The sequence below is a fragment of the Prenolepis imparis genome, unplaced genomic scaffold (assembly GCF_030444845.1).
Source record: "Prenolepis imparis isolate NDT839.2.m4 unplaced genomic scaffold, iyPreImpa1.0 SCAF_3, whole genome shotgun sequence".
In the NCBI taxonomy this organism is placed as follows: Eukaryota; Metazoa; Arthropoda; class Insecta; order Hymenoptera; family Formicidae; genus Prenolepis; species Prenolepis imparis.
The window spans coordinates 20,637,930-20,655,975 of NW_028141161.1; the positions used below are offsets into that span (position 1 = coordinate 20,637,930).

Sequence of the window (18,046 nt, forward strand, 5' to 3'; positions counted from 1 at the left end):
AAGTGAGAGACGTCTAGGAATAGAGCGGAACGGAGGATTATCCGGACGAGAGCCTTTCTGCGCTGTGCTCGGGCACAGTCCCGCGAGACGTCCAGTCCGGGATACCCGAGCTCGGAAGAGCTAAGCAGAAGAACTAGAAGGGGAGATGAAGGTGAGAGGAAAGAGGAGTCTGCGACATCGTCCGAGAAAGCGACGATACCTCGCTCGCCCGGACTCGCTCGAGGGGAACTAGTTTAGAATTCCCTGGCACGGACGCTTCTGGAAATAACTGGGGACTGAATCGTATAGGAAGATAGATAGATAGATAGATAGATAGATGAATAAATAGATAGATAGATGAATAAATAGATAGATAGATGGATATATAGAGAGAAAAAGAGCGAGAGGCAAAGTAGAAAAGAGTCGGCAATAGATTAGGAGGATACACCGTCAATCGAGCGATTGCTTAAACCAAAGAGAAATCTCGATTGATACCGTTTAGATTTTAGTCGTGTATCAAGAGTGTTATCTTGAAATTACACAAATTACATTTTTCTTTAGTTTTTATGTATAATGCGTTTTTTTATCTGCAAAATGGACAAGAAAGTTATGTCAACACAATCTGTTCGCGAAATTTTTGTTGCTTAAATTGATTGAAAATTATATTCAGAAAAGCATATTTTCTTTCATGTTTTCTTTTCTGTTTTGCCTGAACAAGTATTACTTTATGAAATATTTTTATTAGTCTCTCAGAAGTTTGTAAAAAATCGTCATCTTATAATTCAGACTTATAATACGATGCATTACACTACTTTGTAAATTTTATTGGTAATTGTGTTACCGATAATTAAAACTTTTTGCCATCGAGACTTAATAAGTATCTGTCAAATGAGTCGTTTAAATTAAAAAAATGTACTATCTTTGTCTTACTGTATTCTTTTGTTTTTTCGTTTTCTTGCATATTTTTCTAATTGTATTTAATACTCAAAAAGATTTTTTAAAAGCTATCCCAGAGTATTTAATAAAATCCATCCATCTTGGCATTGGCGAAAAAAAAAAAAAACATACCGAACCAGTGCGCGAGTTGCAAAATTCCCATCGGAGGCCACAAGAGTCGATCGTAAGTTGCGACCAAGATAACGAGATACCTACACTCTGCGGAGTCGCATCTTTTCCCTCCCCTCTTTAATTGAGTGATCGTCGTGACACGCGAGGCCGCGTAGCGAAATTCCGCGCGCGAGGTAAATTCCGTGCGTCGACGACGACGACGACGACGACGAGGAGGAAAAGAGTAGAAGGAAGGGAGAGCAAGTTAACTCGACACGGCAACTCAAGGAGGAGAGAGGATCGATCGATGCCCGCATTGTTTCACTACGGCCTTGCGGCGACGAGTCGCCCTCTCTCGTTCTCTCTACCTCTTCTTTCCGTCTTTTCCGTCCTCTTCTCCCGAGGGAAGTCGCGGAGGCAGAGAAAGGGATGCAGGCGATGTTGCTGAGGCAGCATCCGCACTTGCTCGCCAGCGATGCACTCGGCCGTATCCACCACGTTGCAGATCGTCGAGTATCGAGATATCATCGCGTATACCGCGCAAATATCTTGCAGGTCCTCGTGATGATGCGGCGGAACGCGGTTAGACGATGAGATGACAATTAAATGCCCAAGATCGATCCGACAGACCCGAGTCTCATGTGTTTAAAAATATCGAATTTATGATCGCAATGAAGCTAAATTAATCCATGTATAAATTTACGATTAATTAATAATTTATCTTCTATAAATATAATATAATATAAATTCTGTTGAAAAAAGAGAGCATATACAATATAATTTGGGAATATAACAAAATGATAACATTTAAAAAATTAACAAAATAATATAAAGTAGAAAGATAAAAAAATATAAAGAAAAAATAGAATTATTTTATTTTATTTTAGTGCGCGACAGTTTGACTTATACAATATTTTGATACGCAAATTAAGACTTGCATCATCATATTATCGCCATACAGATCGATCACCATTTTGACACAAGGTTTGCTCTGTGAATACAGCTCTGTCGCGCGTGTTCGTCGTATTTAAGGAGATTCAAGTTTTTTGTGAATCATCGCTCTGATTAATAATATTAAAAATATCGAACTGGAAACCGACAGGAATGAAAGCATCATTTCAGTTTGACGTCGATCAAAAGTACAGCCGCACGCCTTCAATAATTGAAAGCAACGTTGAAACCAGCTCGTACGAGACGGTCGCCATCGGCCAATTAAATTCGCTACGTGCGAAATATGATGCGAGAGGATGACAAAGTGCGGGGCGAACGTTCCTTCTATTTTTCTTCGGCAAAAAACGACACGAAACGAGCAATTAAAATCTCATCGATCGGGCCCGCGTTTCTCGTCGCGAGGCGAGACGATACTTAAACAAACAAAAAAAAAATATTTAAAAAATCGCGTATATACCGAGAAATTGCGCTTCAACCAGTGCGAATTGAGGCAGTATGACACGAGGCGCGCGATTCATAAATTATCGTCGCTTAAAACTCGTTTCACGATGCGTTTACACTAATTGCACGTTTTAAAACTCATTCGCGCTCCGCTCAGTTTATTCGTCCCGACGTATTATTTATGGTTCATTATTTGCTCCCATCCACGCGATTCGTTTGCGTTAATCATAATTTACCATTGACTTCATTATCGCGTGTGTAATTCACGACTTATTTACATGCGCGCCGCGAATGATGCTTTCGCGATTAACGAAAATTCGATGCGCCATATTGCAATTTATCGTATAAATAATACGCGAGTTTGATTACACGGCAATGATGAAATTGAAGAAAGGTTTGAATTTTGTCATATAATATATAAATAGAATTTTGTAAATCCAAAGAAAGAGATAGACAGAGAGAGAGAGGGAGAGACAGGGATTTTTTCAATTTTAATATAATTTATAAACTTTCTCTCTTATTTAACCTTTCCTATTTTTAATTTAATTACTTTTTCAGACAAATATTCAAATGCGTTTCATACAAATTGGTTGACATTAAACTGAAAACGTCGAAAGGCGTCGAATGTTTTCATTACGTGGTCGCAATTATATTACGATGGATGTGTCTGAACGTAACGCGCTCGTTAACGTAGAAAACAACCGGAAGTACCGGCGCTTTTATGCGCGCCGTACGTTGTAACCGGGATTAAACCACGGGTTTTAAGCCCTTGCCTTTAGCGTAATACCTACCGACTCCCCGAAAGTCTACCTTCGTTAGTCGGTCGGCTCTAACGCGATTTCGAGGCTCGGAGCTCCTCTCCGAACACATCGTCTCGCCGGATTGCAACTTGCAAGCCGCGTCATAAGCGAGCCTCATTGGTGGCTCAATGACACAAGAAGAGCAAGAAGGTAGATTAGCGTTCCGCGTTTAATCGCCGTCGTTAATACGAATGGCGTCTGTGAAATAACGCATTAGACTTTGTTGAAAAACTCGAAATAACACACGCGCGTCGATGAGCCGCGCCTTTATCAAGTTGCACTCTTCACGGTCTTTTGTTGCTCTATACGCATGAAACCGTAATTAATTAATAACGAGATCTCGCGTGCGTATTTATAGTTTCCTCGTTCCACCAAATTCCGTTTTATTCGTTTGTAATTTATCTCTCTAATGATCCGCCCGTAAAAGTGACTCGTCAACAAACCGGCCAGAATTAATTACTCTGATAATGTCAATCTAGATAGAGGAAATTGAAACTCTTTCCATTGCTGTGCAGCTAATTTAATTGAGAAAAATCTTTTATCGTATGCAAGAAACAAATTATGAGGAGATAGAAATATATGTATATATAATTGTTAAATAATCTGCATCGATATATAATAATTTTATTCATGATTTGTTTTACGTATTTTTCTTTGTCCATTATCAAAATTGTTTGAAAGATAGTTTGACAGATAATTAATATAAAATTGTATTTCTTAATATATACATATATTAATTTGTCTCATTATAGTGCATTATATTAAAAAAAGATGTCACAATCCTGATACAATGACATTTAATATTCTTCGTAAAATTGCTCTTTTCTTAAATAATAATCTTATTAAAAGCATGTCTCAAATAATTACTATAAATACATCGAATTTGCTGATTTAGCGTTCGAGCACTTTGTGATATCAACTTGGGTCGGAATTTCCGTAAATTTCGAAGACGCCTCCCTCGCCGTTGAACCGCGTCTCGGTTCGTATAGCCTAAGTCAAGATCAGAAAGCCACGTAAATTGGCCCGTTTAACGGGCCGAACGCAGAAATACTCGAGGCGCCCATTAGCTCGCGAACTTGCGGCGTCTTGCGTGGCACTCGAAAATAGAGCGAAGGCAGAGAACAGAATGCAGAGAGAGATAGGTAGACGGAGAGAGGGAGAGAGAAGGGATGAACGAGAGCGATTCGATCCTCCGCGTCCCGGTATCATGGCGAGACGAGAAGACGCTCGTTAGTTCCGGAAAATTCGTCTTCACTCCGCGCAATTAAGCCCCGAGACGCTCGCGCGTCGTTTCGATCGTTACCCACTCTGTTTTTCTAATCGCCACCGATAAATCAGCCCGATATTTTCTTTCGGTCCGCGTCGCGAGCGAGTTGTCGCTTGTCTCGACGAAATTCGGAGGAGATACACAGAACAGAGGGAGGTCGCACGATGGATGTTTTATTACTGTAAATAAACAGCAACGAGTCCCAGCAGTATAAATAAATAGAGTTGAGAGAATGACGAATCGGAACGACAGGGAAAAGATAGTGATAAATAAGACCGCATTTATTTTGAATGCCAATGTGTAAAAGCCTTTATATAAAATGTTGTTAAAGCATATTGTCGTGCTAATCGATAGTATCGCGACTCGTGTTTACACAAACTCTATGTTTCGCCATTGTTTGACCGAGTTTGACCTATATTACTATCAAAACGAGTTTATGTTGTAAAAATAATAGAAAAAAGACATGCAATCTATTCGCTGTGTCAACGTTTTACTGTTATTCTTCTTCTTGTACTTATATGTATTGTTTAGAAAATAAAGATTATTTAATTCGATAATAAATCACAAGATATAAATGTAGTTTAAAATAATCTCTTAAATAAAGCTTTTTTATTCTGATTATACGTATATAGACAGAAATTTAATAAAATTTTGAGAATGGAAATATATTTTACGAAGAAAAAAAATCGCACTAGATATAAAATTAAAAACCAAGGATTAAGCGATACTCACTTAATGCAGACTAAAAGAAAATATCGGAATGATTATACTTTCGAGTCAAACAATACGTAACAGTTTTTTTAACAGGATATAAAAATAATAAATTTTGATTAAATTTTGACTTGATATATGTAGTTCACATTTTACTATTTCACAGAGTGATATAAATATTTTTAATCTTTATAAATACGCGCGCGAAAGAATGAAGAGATTATATAACATAAACATCAAAAATAAATTAGCTTGATACTTAAATTAGATGAACTGGAGATAAACTCTTCTCTTATTGCATTAAAATAAATCTCGTCACTTGGAGGATATTTTGTGTAATGTTAAAATAACATTATGCCATTTTTGGAAAATATATACACATATAAGTACTCTTGAGAAATAAAATAAAAATGCTATCGTATAAGTAGATAAAGTTAAGTCCAATTTTTGCACGTAAAGTCAAGTATTTTGCACACACAAGGATATTATTATACAGATTTCATGAAACCAGTTTTAGCATTCGCCACTTGTATCTAACGTTGTCTCTATTCATGTCATCAAAATCTCCTCGCGATATAAATTGTCAGCATTTTTGAAGTTCATTTTTGAGCTTTCGCAATATTATTAAATTATCCAGGTGTCGAGATATTTTACGCGTGTCTCATAATATCTCTAAAAAATTATCTTGTTATATAATGTATATTACCTACAACGAGTTTTCTTCCGAAAACGAGATATCCGATAAGGTGCAACGGAGAAGTGCATCGCGTGCGGACGACGATAACTGCGTTGCATACAATGTTCTCTGGCGTGTTGCCGTATTGCGGTCTATCTCGCTCCCGCATCTGACTTTTTCTGCGCGTTCTAATTGTTCCGCCTCAGCATTATCGGCCGCCACATCGGCGTACCGCATAATCTCGCTGGATGCCGGAACAAGATCTCGCGGACCGCGATAATCCTCTGTAAATTATCCTATTTCCATCCATCAATCTATAGGACTGTGGAACTTCCCAAGTAACCTACTTCGCGTATATATATGTATCTACATATCTCTTTAATTTGATAAGAAGAAAAATGTATTGAATTTTTATTTAAAAAATCAGTAAAGAAATGATTTATATAGTCTGAGCATAAAACATTTATATTTTTGTAATTTTTTGAAGATTAATATTTTTTTTAGATGTTTTACTCGTGTTTTGTCTAAAGACTGCTCATATCGTTGAAATATTTCTGGTTTATACATTGGACGGTAAAAATTTACAAAGCAAGCCGAGAAAACGAGAATTACACTCGAACAAGTGAGATCAAAAACCAACAATGACTTGTGCACGAAGATAATTTGCCGGAGTGAAATGGCGGCCATAATTTTTGCCGGGATTACGACACTTGTACACAATCGTTTGTCAATAAATTCCGCCTCGCCGATGTTCTCCGAGTAATAATCCGTTTTTCGAGAGTCACAGTATATGTTCATGTATACACGAGAGAAGGAAGAGGACGCGTGCAGCGGGGACTCTCCATATTGACGATCTTTTATATCATAATGGCCTTGCACATCGCTTCGTCAGGTAGCTGCATTCAACGATCGGAAGCGATGACATAAAGTTTATTACGGAACACTGCTCGGCTATGTATCGCGCGAAACGGATCTCCAATAATTCTCCGCGACCTCGTCGAATCTGTGTACAACGTCTAGCAATGGCATCGAACTCCTCGTGTAAGATATATTACATGAGGTATACAGATTTTGAAATATTTCGCAAATTAATCCTCAACTAGAGGCGCGAATTTTTTTAATACGGAAAATGACGTTGTTTGCATATTCTTTTTTTTTGTCGACAAAAAAATACAATTCGAACTGATATAAAAATATATTTTTAAACTCTGATCGACAAATTGATGGATAAAAGAAAAAGAGCAGCTAGCATACATACAATGTATAACCATGACTAGCGCATGACAGTGCACTGACAGAATAATCTTGATATTCATTTTTCATAACGCTCGAATAAAATATCAATCCGTCACAGAAGCAAAATCGATAAAATATCAGAGTATAATCAAAGCGATGGAGAGATGTCAAATATGAGCGTATATAGTAATGCCGCTTTTATTTCGTCGTCAATCATATACACAGTGAATGTCGGTGCAACAAACATGCGAAATGCTACGCGCGATTGTTTTCATTCAAGCGACCTTCGATATAACGCCGTTGAATTAAATCGATCGATCGATCGCGAGAGACTCGTCTGAGAGTGAGTCTACTTGTTCGAGTTCTCGCGGGATTCGCGCGCGATGATGTATTAATATATCGTCTGAAAATGCATTATCGATGACTCGAGCTTCTGAAACGAGCATACATATTCACTTTGTTCGGGAGAACTGCAAGTAGGTTTTGAGGACCATCTCGCTACTATATTTCGCGTATATCTCGCGTCGTACATTTGTCGCTATGAATCGGTTATGAGCTCGTAAAGCATCGATGCGAATCCGACGATGAGATTCGCATTCGTTGTTTTCAATAACTTTACGGCGATTCCGCGCTGTAAAATCGGGTCGCGTCAGCGAAATCGGCAGCGGAGTTATATGGAGCAATATATATCCGAAAGGAAAGAGAGATGCGGTAGATCTTTTCTTACTTCTCGAAAAGCGATCCGCTTTTATTCGGCAAAACTAACGGACTTGGGAATCCGATTTCTCGAGACAGAAACTATAATCCGAGACTTAGAACGAATAAAGATCGCGTGACTAGACAGATGGATGGACAACACCTTATCAAATATGCACTAGAGTAGCGTCGCTTTTGAAAGAAGAGAGAGAATTTGCAAAGAAAATTTTCAACATTTATACATTTCAGATTTAAACGACTCAAGTGACAGAGACAAATTCAAGTCTCAATGAGTAAATAAAGAGTTTTGATCACAATTATTTAAAAAAATATATATATAAGAAAATAGGTTTAAATATATTTCAAGAGATAATTGTGTGTTTGAAGAGTAAAAAATGTTAATTAAAAAAATTAATAAATTATAAAACTCGGTATTTTTTTCATGTAATTCGCCCTTAGCGAATCTCGCTCGCTAGTAACGTAGCTCCTTGTCAACATCCCGGAGCGAAATGATCTCCGCGCTGGAGAACCTGACGTCAAGCTCGACCGCAACTTTCCGCGGAATATCCTTCCCTCTTATATTTATACGTCGGACGCGCCTTCGCGAAACTTCATTAACTCGCGGCGGAAACTTCGGATGTAGACTCTCGCGATGATGTATCGCGCGTTCGAGGCATGCGAAATTCCTTCCCTCTTTAGAGATGAGTGAAGGGATGACGAGGCTCTCTTCCCTTCCGCTCGATCGGCCGGACGGACGTCAGCTCGTCGGTCGGTCCGTTAACGGGATTCTGATCCCCCAATTACGGCTGTCTGACTCCGCCGCGCGGCCGCGGTTTCTCTCCGGTTTCCCGCATCCGGCCGGATTAACGTCAGGAGGGTAGGCTAGGTCCGTGCATTCGGACGCGTATCGATGGAGGTGTCGATCAACGGCGCGGCGCCCCAAACTGTTACGCGACTTCAGATCGATCCGGCAGTAACTCTCTCTCACGCTTGCTTAACTCGTGTCCAACTGTCTGCGAAACTGACAGCGAACTTGTCGAGGGTACAGCTCGTCAAGCCCTCGTGTCCGACATGATTCGGAGGCGATATTTGGCTTCCCGATTGATTTCGCAAAGTTATAAACTATGTTTTGAATCGAAGATTATTAATCAGAATGATTATGACGAAAATTTGAAAGTGGAAGAAAATCAAAATCGACGCAAGTCTCTCTTAAATTGATATATCCTTGTTTCTCAGTAATACGCGGCTGCGTTTTATCGGAGCTAATATGAACTTGGTTCGCTTAATTAGTTTAAAAATTTTGTAGTTTGAAAATAACTCTCTCCGACAAATTATATAATTTAAATTTAATAACAGCAGAATATTTTATTATATGCATATATCTAAGTTTTCAAATATTTGTTTGATTATACAATATGATTTTATTACATCTCTATATTTTTCATTGATATATATCGGTTTTGCACTCCGATATCTCAGACTTTAATTCCGTTTGCTTTGTACTTGAGAAAGTTTAAACTAATATAAAAATTCATACAAAACAGTCTTTAGCCTAAACATCTGTGGATACAAATTTCTATCTTAAACTTGGCAAGGATTTAAAAAATTTCGACCTGTTCTAAAGGATGTTGTAAATAACCGATGTAAGGTGGATCTTCGATATCGCGCGAAGACAAATTATTCCTGATTGGGAGTTACTCGGGGGCGACGCTAACAGCTACGTGCTAAGTTCACGACTAACCGCGTTATTAGTCGACGGACGAATTCGACATAACGCATTTGGCGTAACGTATTTGCGTTATAACACCGTTGCGACGGCGATCGATATCGGGCAATCGAGTCCGCCGTCTGTCGGTGGTTAACGGGAACGTAGACCTCGTAGCAGCTCCCTGCCGGTTTCCCGTGGGATACGCCTTTGGTGATATATCGAATTATTGTCTAACCGGTAATGTTATTGCCGGCACGAACGATAATCGATGGATTAGCATCGACTATTATCGTAATAACCGATATTGTCCGGAAAAGCGAATACGCGAGAATGTATGTGCATGATAATAAACGCGTGTTTTCCCGCTATTAGTCTTATCGCCGCTGTTTAATTTATTTGTATAATATATCATCGGCTTAATCGCTTTCACGCTTTTGTGTAAACTTTGGCGTATTTGTCCAAATTTGCCAGACTTTTCAATTCTTTCTTATTACAATTATAATTTACCGTTCGAAATGTTTTATACATTGAAATTGCATGGTTATAGAGCGACGAATAATTAATTCTTAAACATCTTTCAGAGCAGAATGATTTAGTGATTTATACTTCGAGATAAGAATGAATTTTCTTTATTATTCTCTGCAATCATAATCAATCGATTGTAAAGCTGGCTATAAGTTGATAGAGACTCGCATTCCCATATATGCAACTCGCGTAACCTCGCGATCGCGTCAACGACAGGTCTCATCAAGCCGATGACGAGAAACGCGGTCTCGTCTCGGACGCGAATGTATCGCGACGGACGACGTCGATCCGCATGTGCGAGAGCCGCATTGAGCTGCGAGCGAGGTCGTCGAGGTCGTACCTCGGCGTTATACGTGATCTCGCGCGGCGCCTGACGGATGGAGCATCCATCACGGGGGTAATATCGTTCTCTCCTTCGCGTGCGGTGGAGGAAGAAGGGCGAGGAAGAGGGCACCGGTCGCGTGCGATCGAGATGCACGCAGCGTGCCACGTTCGCGCACACACACGTCAATTGCAGGGGACAGCCATCAATAGTATGCTCCGTGATGCATCGCTCCCGAACGCGCTTCTCGTGATTTGTGCTCGTCTCTCTTTCTCGTTTGTACGTGCGTAGACGCACTTTTATCGGCTAGTATTGGCGCTAAAGCATATGTGCATGTGTGTGTGTACGTATGTATATACACGTATCGACTGAATGCTGGCTGCCGATAGAACGCGAGGGAGCTTACCGAAGAGAATGCAGAATGCACGTGAAGGCACGGCGGGAGAAAATATCGAAGAACGTACGAGGATGCGAGTGATTTGTTGTCGATAAAACGTCAGTTCCCAGGGGAATTGTTTAAGATATTTCATATCCGCGAGAGCGCTTTGTGAGCTAGCGGTCCGGTGAATTTACATGCAAAGCTTTTCACGGCCTGATCTCTTCGAAAATTTCAATAGCTCCATTTGAATTATCTTGTGGATTACCTTTCCCCTAATTTATATTGAGCATGAAATCCGTCTCTCTCTCTCTCTCTCTCTCTCTCTCTCTCTCTCTCTCTCTCTCTCTCTCTCTCTCTCTCTCTCTCTCTCTCTTGTTATAATCGTAAATTTAATTTGCGAATTTTGCGCTCTTCTCTCCTTGAAATAAAAACTTTTATCATTCGAAACTGTCAAACTGTGAATTTTTCAACATATCTCCTAGCGCGAGCTTGAATTATGCATTGAATTTAAACACGATGCTTTTCCGATGTAATGCTCAAATCCGTATTATGTACTCTTTCGATCTGTCATCGCGAACGCGATAAATTGTCATTTGATAAAACGATGTGCCGTGAATTATTAAGCATTCGCATTTCTTTGATGCAATTTTAAATCCCTAATGGCTCTTTTCTTCTCACAACATTGGCTATAAATTTCTAAATTCTTTCATCCATTTCAAAATTTACATAATCGCAAAACTGTTTGAATTTAAAGAATAAATATAATTTGTATTTCACAATTTCTAAGACGAATTATTTTCTAAACGAATAATTTCGATGAATGCGAGACATTTCGCACGCGGGAGGAGAACGGATCGCAAATTACGATAAATCGACTCCCTCGTCCTTTGACGCCATCAAAAGATATTACGCGGATATGCATTGGATGTGACGCTTCCGTTGGAGGAACCGAAATGCGATCCGATAAGGGATGATAGCCACCGTCGTTCGCATCGTGGCAGCACGAATGCGCTCGCGGAAGACAACGTCGTGGTGCATTTGCGAGAGATATTCTCTGAGCGGACGCGATTCTGGGCTCGGAAGACCCCGCGGATCCTCGGACGCCGAAATGGAAAAATCCGCTGTTACGCTGCATTATCATAGAAATGGCGCGGACAAATTCTGTCGGAAGGGAGTGGGGGAGGAAATAATAAAAGAGAATTAGAACGGACGCATTTCCATAATTCGATGACGCTCGGCATCCGCAGAGTCTTCGCCCAGCGTCAACTGTAAATTACACGATGCGGCGATACCGGAGGCAATCGAGATGCTCGCACCGCGGCGAACTCCTCTCCTCTCCGAGTTTACAAGTATCTTCGTGGTTTTATTTCCGTCGAGCCAAGTTACGAGCAGCGTCTGACTGAAGCATAACTTGTATCAGAAATTAAGGTAACTCGCTAAACTTAGTAGTCTTAGTTAGTTGGAGGTGTAGTTTCGCCAATTTTATTGTACTATTCTCTGCTTATTAATTCAAAACCTTTCGCACGAAACGTTTCGAAAATTTATAATTGCGATATCTGGAATTATCTTGAATCAAAAAGATTCCATTATATCTAATTGATAAATATATACTGGTGTATCTGATGCTCACTTTAACTGAAAATTAACGATGTACAAATATATATGATGAGAAAAACATTTAGAATAAAAAATTAAAATATTTAAGAGAAAGATTAGTCTCAAAATATAATTTTTTAAATAATATTATGATATATATTTAAAAGAAATTATTTCAATAATTATATATTTCTAATATAATCTGCACTTGAAATGTGTATCTACTACTGGTTTGGCATGAAATACAACTCTTGGATTGGAGAAGTTTGGGGAGAAGCTTCTCCAGTTCCCGGAAATATAATCGTAGACAATCCGGGCGACCTTAGACCAGACCGATAAACAGCAAGAGCGTTCGGACGAAAACGGCGGGGTTAGGGGGGGACTTTGTTGAGAGACGGTCGAGGAGTAATACGTGAGTCGAATCTCATCTGACGAGCGAGGGATGCGAAAGGGTTTCCTTTCCGATAAAATCGGCACGTTCCGGGGGAGAAGGGTCTCTCGCGAGACTCGGAACCGTTTCCCACCCGGGTACGAGATGCTGCTCCCAAGATACACGGCCGAGTATCAGAGAAACGTCGGCGGGAGTAGTCGAAACGATATCCGTCTCCCTTTTCGCGTTCGAGATATCGTACCCAAAGAACTTCATATTATCTCTTTCTTTCGGGAAAGACTCTTCACGCTTGCACTTGTCGAAAATCAAATAATATCGGAATTATCTATATAATGAATAAACTATTTGTTTGTGATTGTATTAATGTATTGATTACAAAGTCGCGAAGGTTTTAATTATATATTTAAGGGATTATACATTTGCGAAAGTGACAGGATCTTCCCGAAAGTCGATCAAAAATTTCGACTCTTGATGGCGAGACAAACGAGCTGCAGCCTGAGTAGAAAAAAGTGTTCTGTTGCTATTATTTTTAATTGAAAATTAATTTTATTTATTTTACTATTATTTATTTTGCAGATTTTATTATTCAGCGTTATATAATGGCTTGGTAATTAAATCAATTAGATACATATATAAGATTCTAAGAATAATTTATTAATTATTATTGATGTCCAAATATATTAATTCAAGAAACATGGATTCTACGTTGCACTGAAAGTTGAATAATTTTCAAGAATAATAATAAAAATTGTCTTAAGAGAATTCTAATTAATTCTTGGTTAATAAACGTTTTTCATTAATAGACCGCGCAATTTGATTCTTCGACTTATGAATCAAGAAGCATTCAACATCCAAGTTATCTTTAAGAACACAAAGACTCCATTACAATTGAAATGATGTTGAAGCTTTTGTCTAACAATAAGAAAAAGATCTTGTTAACAATGGCAGCGTAATTATACTCCTAATATATATCAGGGCGATTATAATGGCCGCATGCTCGTACCGCGAGCGTGATAAATTTTCATCTCACTGGAAAATGTAGCGCAACGTCTTTCACTTCGGGCATGAGTGAAAGAAAAAGGGAAAAGATACTGGAAGAAGAAAACAATTCTTGACGTTTCTACGGATATCCATCTTTTTCCACCCAAAGTTCGACCGCACGATACCTCTCGAGAGGATCTTTCAAGTTTTTCTTTCGCTCGCGAGTGAAATATATGTATGTGTGTGCGTGTATATACATGTGTATGAGGAGGGGCACGTCTATCCGGTTGTATAACTACTTTGTCAATTCTCGTACGATCGTCGAAACAATTGCGTAACCCGATAAAGACTCAATCATCCGACAAACGAATTAAACGCTCGAAAATTGTCAAAGGAGAATCAAATTAAAATCTCTTCTGCTCATTAATGCTTTTATTTGAACTGCATAATTGCGCGCGTTCGTGTTAATTCTACTGATTAAAATCTAGTCCGGTTATATCGTAATACATTCAATAATAGAACGTTACACGAGACGCTAATTTTCTACAAGTTAATAGATCAACCTCTCCCAAAATGAAAGAACACACTATTATTAAATTTTATTTGCCAATAATTTAAATATCGTGCAAAATTTTGCCGAGAGCAGGTGTAATCTCTCATATGTCAATAATTTATTTTATTCAGGTATAAACTTTTCAGAGTCATACTAAACAGATCAATAATATTAACAAGGTTAAGAGTATTTTATTGACCAACACTGGCTAAAGTAATAATTCTTTTATTACGACGTTTCGACCCTAAATTGGGTCCTCTTCAGGCTATTCTTTAATGTAACGTGGTAAACCCTATACGCACATGATGTTATGTTAAAATGTGAGTTAAAATTTTAACTAAGGGTCGAAACGTCGTAATAAAAGAATTATTACTTTAGCCAGTGTTGGTCAATAAAATACTTTTAACCTTGTTTTTAAAATTCGACTGGCAATCACATCTTACATTTTGCAATAATATTAAATTTAAAATAACCATTCAAAATAATATTGTATCTATTAGAACTTTTTGATAAGAGGAAAGAGAGAAGATAAAATGCCATAATGAAAGAAAAAAAAGAACACACAGAGATTTTATATATATGTAAAATCTTTTTGCATAAAATATTAAATTGTCTATTAGTCACACTTTTCCCTAAAGACATCGTTAAGCAGACACTAGCAAATCCCAGAAACGCTTCCACGAAAGGAAGGAGCGCCGCGCAGTCCGGCGTATCCATCTTCATCTTATGTTAGCTCTGCTTAGGATCCATAGACAAGATGGTCCCCGAGGGAATCTCTATAAGAATCCTTCCTCTCTCTCTCCCTTTCTCACTCCGTCTTTCTTTCTCTTACGTTCGACGCTCCAGGAAGCGACTACGCCGCGCCTGTCGGGCCATGTAACCAGTCATTTAATAGCTACTGCACGCGGAAGCGTATTATACGCCGTTGTTGCGTATTATACGATGGGGGCCGGAATACACACCGGTCTTTAGTCTCAAAAAAATGGCCATACATCGAGGAGCACATGTGTTGCAGCGAGAGCTGAAAGCGTGTCTCTCCTTTTTCCCCGCCGAATTGCCTGACTCTCCCAGGTTCCAAGATCTCGAGATCGCGAAAATCTTTCTATTGTTATATTGCAATTATACTTATCTTAATATTCAGAATTACAGAGAAATTAAAATGCACATTATGATTTTCTTTTACTTAATAAATTTTAATTTATAATTCATTAATTATTATTTTTTCTTATGTATATTTATTTTTACATACATATTTTTTTATATATATATTAACTAGATATATATGTATATATAAAATTATAGTCTTCATTAGAAAGAGAAGAATCTCTGGTCTTCGAATGATAGATATATCAAAAAATTACGATCACGGATTTATTTCTTAGAAAAATTATGTTCCAAATTATCATGAAGTAGTTTGACGATTTCGTCTTTTTCGGTAGATAAAATGTGGATCTTTCGATAACTAACTATAAGATAAATATTTTCTAGATTGCTAATAAATTCTAAAATTACACAAAAACTTCATATTTAGTTGAAGAAGACTTCGATTTCAATAAATTATGTTATAAAAATATCGAAGAAATTACGCATTTTTGAGCGGAAAAAAAATAGAAATCAAATTTGACTGTAAAATGCTTCAAATCATAAAAAAATTATTTTTAAATTTATTTTTAATTAATTATTAATTACCTAAAAATTACTTTTAAAAAATTAATTATTAAATAAAAATATTGCTCTCTCTTAAATTTGAGGTTTGAAACTTTCTTATAGAGAGCATTCTTGGAGATTTGATCTTGTACATAACTCTTTGATACGAAACCATTGCATTTTGTTTTATTAAAAAATTTTTAGTATATATTTAAATATTGTATTATATGTTTTTGCGAATTTTTCGAGGCCATATAGAAATTATTTTGTTTCTAAAGTGAGCCATTTCATAATAGCACAATATTTGTATATTTTATAATATATAACACAGAAATAATCGCCAGAAAGTTTTAATCGTGTTCACGAATATGTAAATGTACATAAACAAAAAAAATAGGAAAATATTTAACACTTTTGCTTGTCATATATTTTTTAGTTTTTTTTTTTAAAGAAAATTATATATTTCATTGTTTTATTGAAAGAATTAACATGTTATTTTCTTGAATCTTTTTTTACATAAAGTTAACATATAATTTCTTAACTCCTTTTTCGGAATTGCGCTCTAATTAATTTCTGGCGATTAATCCATTGTATATACAGATAATGTTATACATATATGTATACATGCAATACACTCACCGATACGGTGCGAAGCTCTATAATACAAAGCGTTGATCTATAACATATAAAAAACACAAATTATATGTATATATACAAAATAAAAATTTAAACAATATAAATTTATATAAATTATATATATATATAATTATATATTTATATATATTTTTATATAATTTATTTATATATTTATATATTTATATAATGTTATATAAATTTCTTTAATTATAATTTGTTTACCGCAAGGTTGCTGCGCCGTTGCCCGATGCCACCCCGGGCCCCGGGCCTCCTCGTAGAAGAAACTTCGAAACACTTGCACTCGCGTTATTTTTTTTTCGCTCGCGACATGCGGCGACGCCCGGATTTAAGTATCACATTTTCGACGCGTTTCGATAAAACGCGAAAATCGCGAGAGCTTATTCGCGCGCGAATAGAACCGATGCTCTGTTTTCGCGTCGCCGCTTTTTTCGAGGCCGACTTATCGGAGGTGGGCCTAACCTCATCGAACGACGATGATGCGGCGACTACTTCACGACGCACTCAGGAGTCGCCGATATTCCAAGAAATGGACACTACATTTCACTATGTTTTATATGTATTTCACAATTCAACGACGTAAAAATCGCGGATCGACAACGCCGAAAAACTCGGGAAATTCGCGCCGAAAGAACAATACGCCAAGATCACCAAGTCATAGTGGTGGGGCTCGCGGCGTACGTGCGCGCTCGGCGCTCGGTTCGGCTGGACTCGGCTCGGTTCGGCTCAGCTCGGCTCGGCAGTCCGGGCAAGCCCGACTTCGCAACCTTGTCGTGCCGCGAGTCCCGTAACTGGCAGTGCCAGTGTTGCATCATTACTGCTGCTTTTAGGCGTATTTTCGGTTGTTCGCGATCGACATTTGCGTGCTCATCGCCGGTCAGCGACAGTACGAGGGTGCGTTTAATGTTTTTACGTGCTTAATTATCGTACAAATCCGATCGCGTCGCGAAATCGTGTACGACGTGATCGCGATCGCACGGGCGAGTCCGTTACGCGACGCGACGCCATTTCATGAGCGAGTCTACTATGCACACGGGCGGATCGAATTACCGTTGCGATTTCGACGCGAATTTCCCGAGTTTTTCGGCGCGTCGATCCGATTTCTACGTCGTTCAATTGTGATATATAAAACATAGTGAAATGTAGTGCCCATTTCTTGGAATATCGGCGACTCCTGAGTGCGTCGTGAAGTAGTCGCCGCATCATCGTCGTTCGATGAGGTTAGGCCCACGTCCGATAAGTCGGCCTCGAAAAAAACGGCGACGCGAAAACAGAGTATCGGTTCTATTCGCGCGCGAATAAGCTCTCGCGATTTTCGCGTTTTACCGAAACGCGTCGAAAATGTGGTATCTAAAACCCGGGCGTCGCCGCGCGTCGCGAACGAAAAAAAAATAACGCGTGTGCAAGTGTTTCGGAGCTTCTTCTACGAGGAGGAGGCCCGGGGTCCGGGGTGGCATCGGGCAACGGCGCAGCAACCTTGTGGTAA

The 18,046-nt window shown here is 38.5% G+C and overlaps 1 protein-coding gene and 1 long non-coding RNA gene across 5 annotated transcripts in view; one reads left to right on the plus strand and one right to left on the minus strand.

The window, feature by feature from the left end:
* The window catches only part of Pxb (putative Hedgehog signaling attenuator pxb), a 499,142-nt gene that overhangs the window by 306,447 nt on the left and 174,649 nt on the right, over positions 1–18,046 (plus strand). The window lies entirely within an intron of this gene.
* Positions 1–18,046, minus strand: part of LOC145934114 (uncharacterized) — a 162,933-nt gene that overhangs the window by 5,212 nt on the left and 139,675 nt on the right. The gene's annotated exons all lie outside the window — the stretch shown is intronic.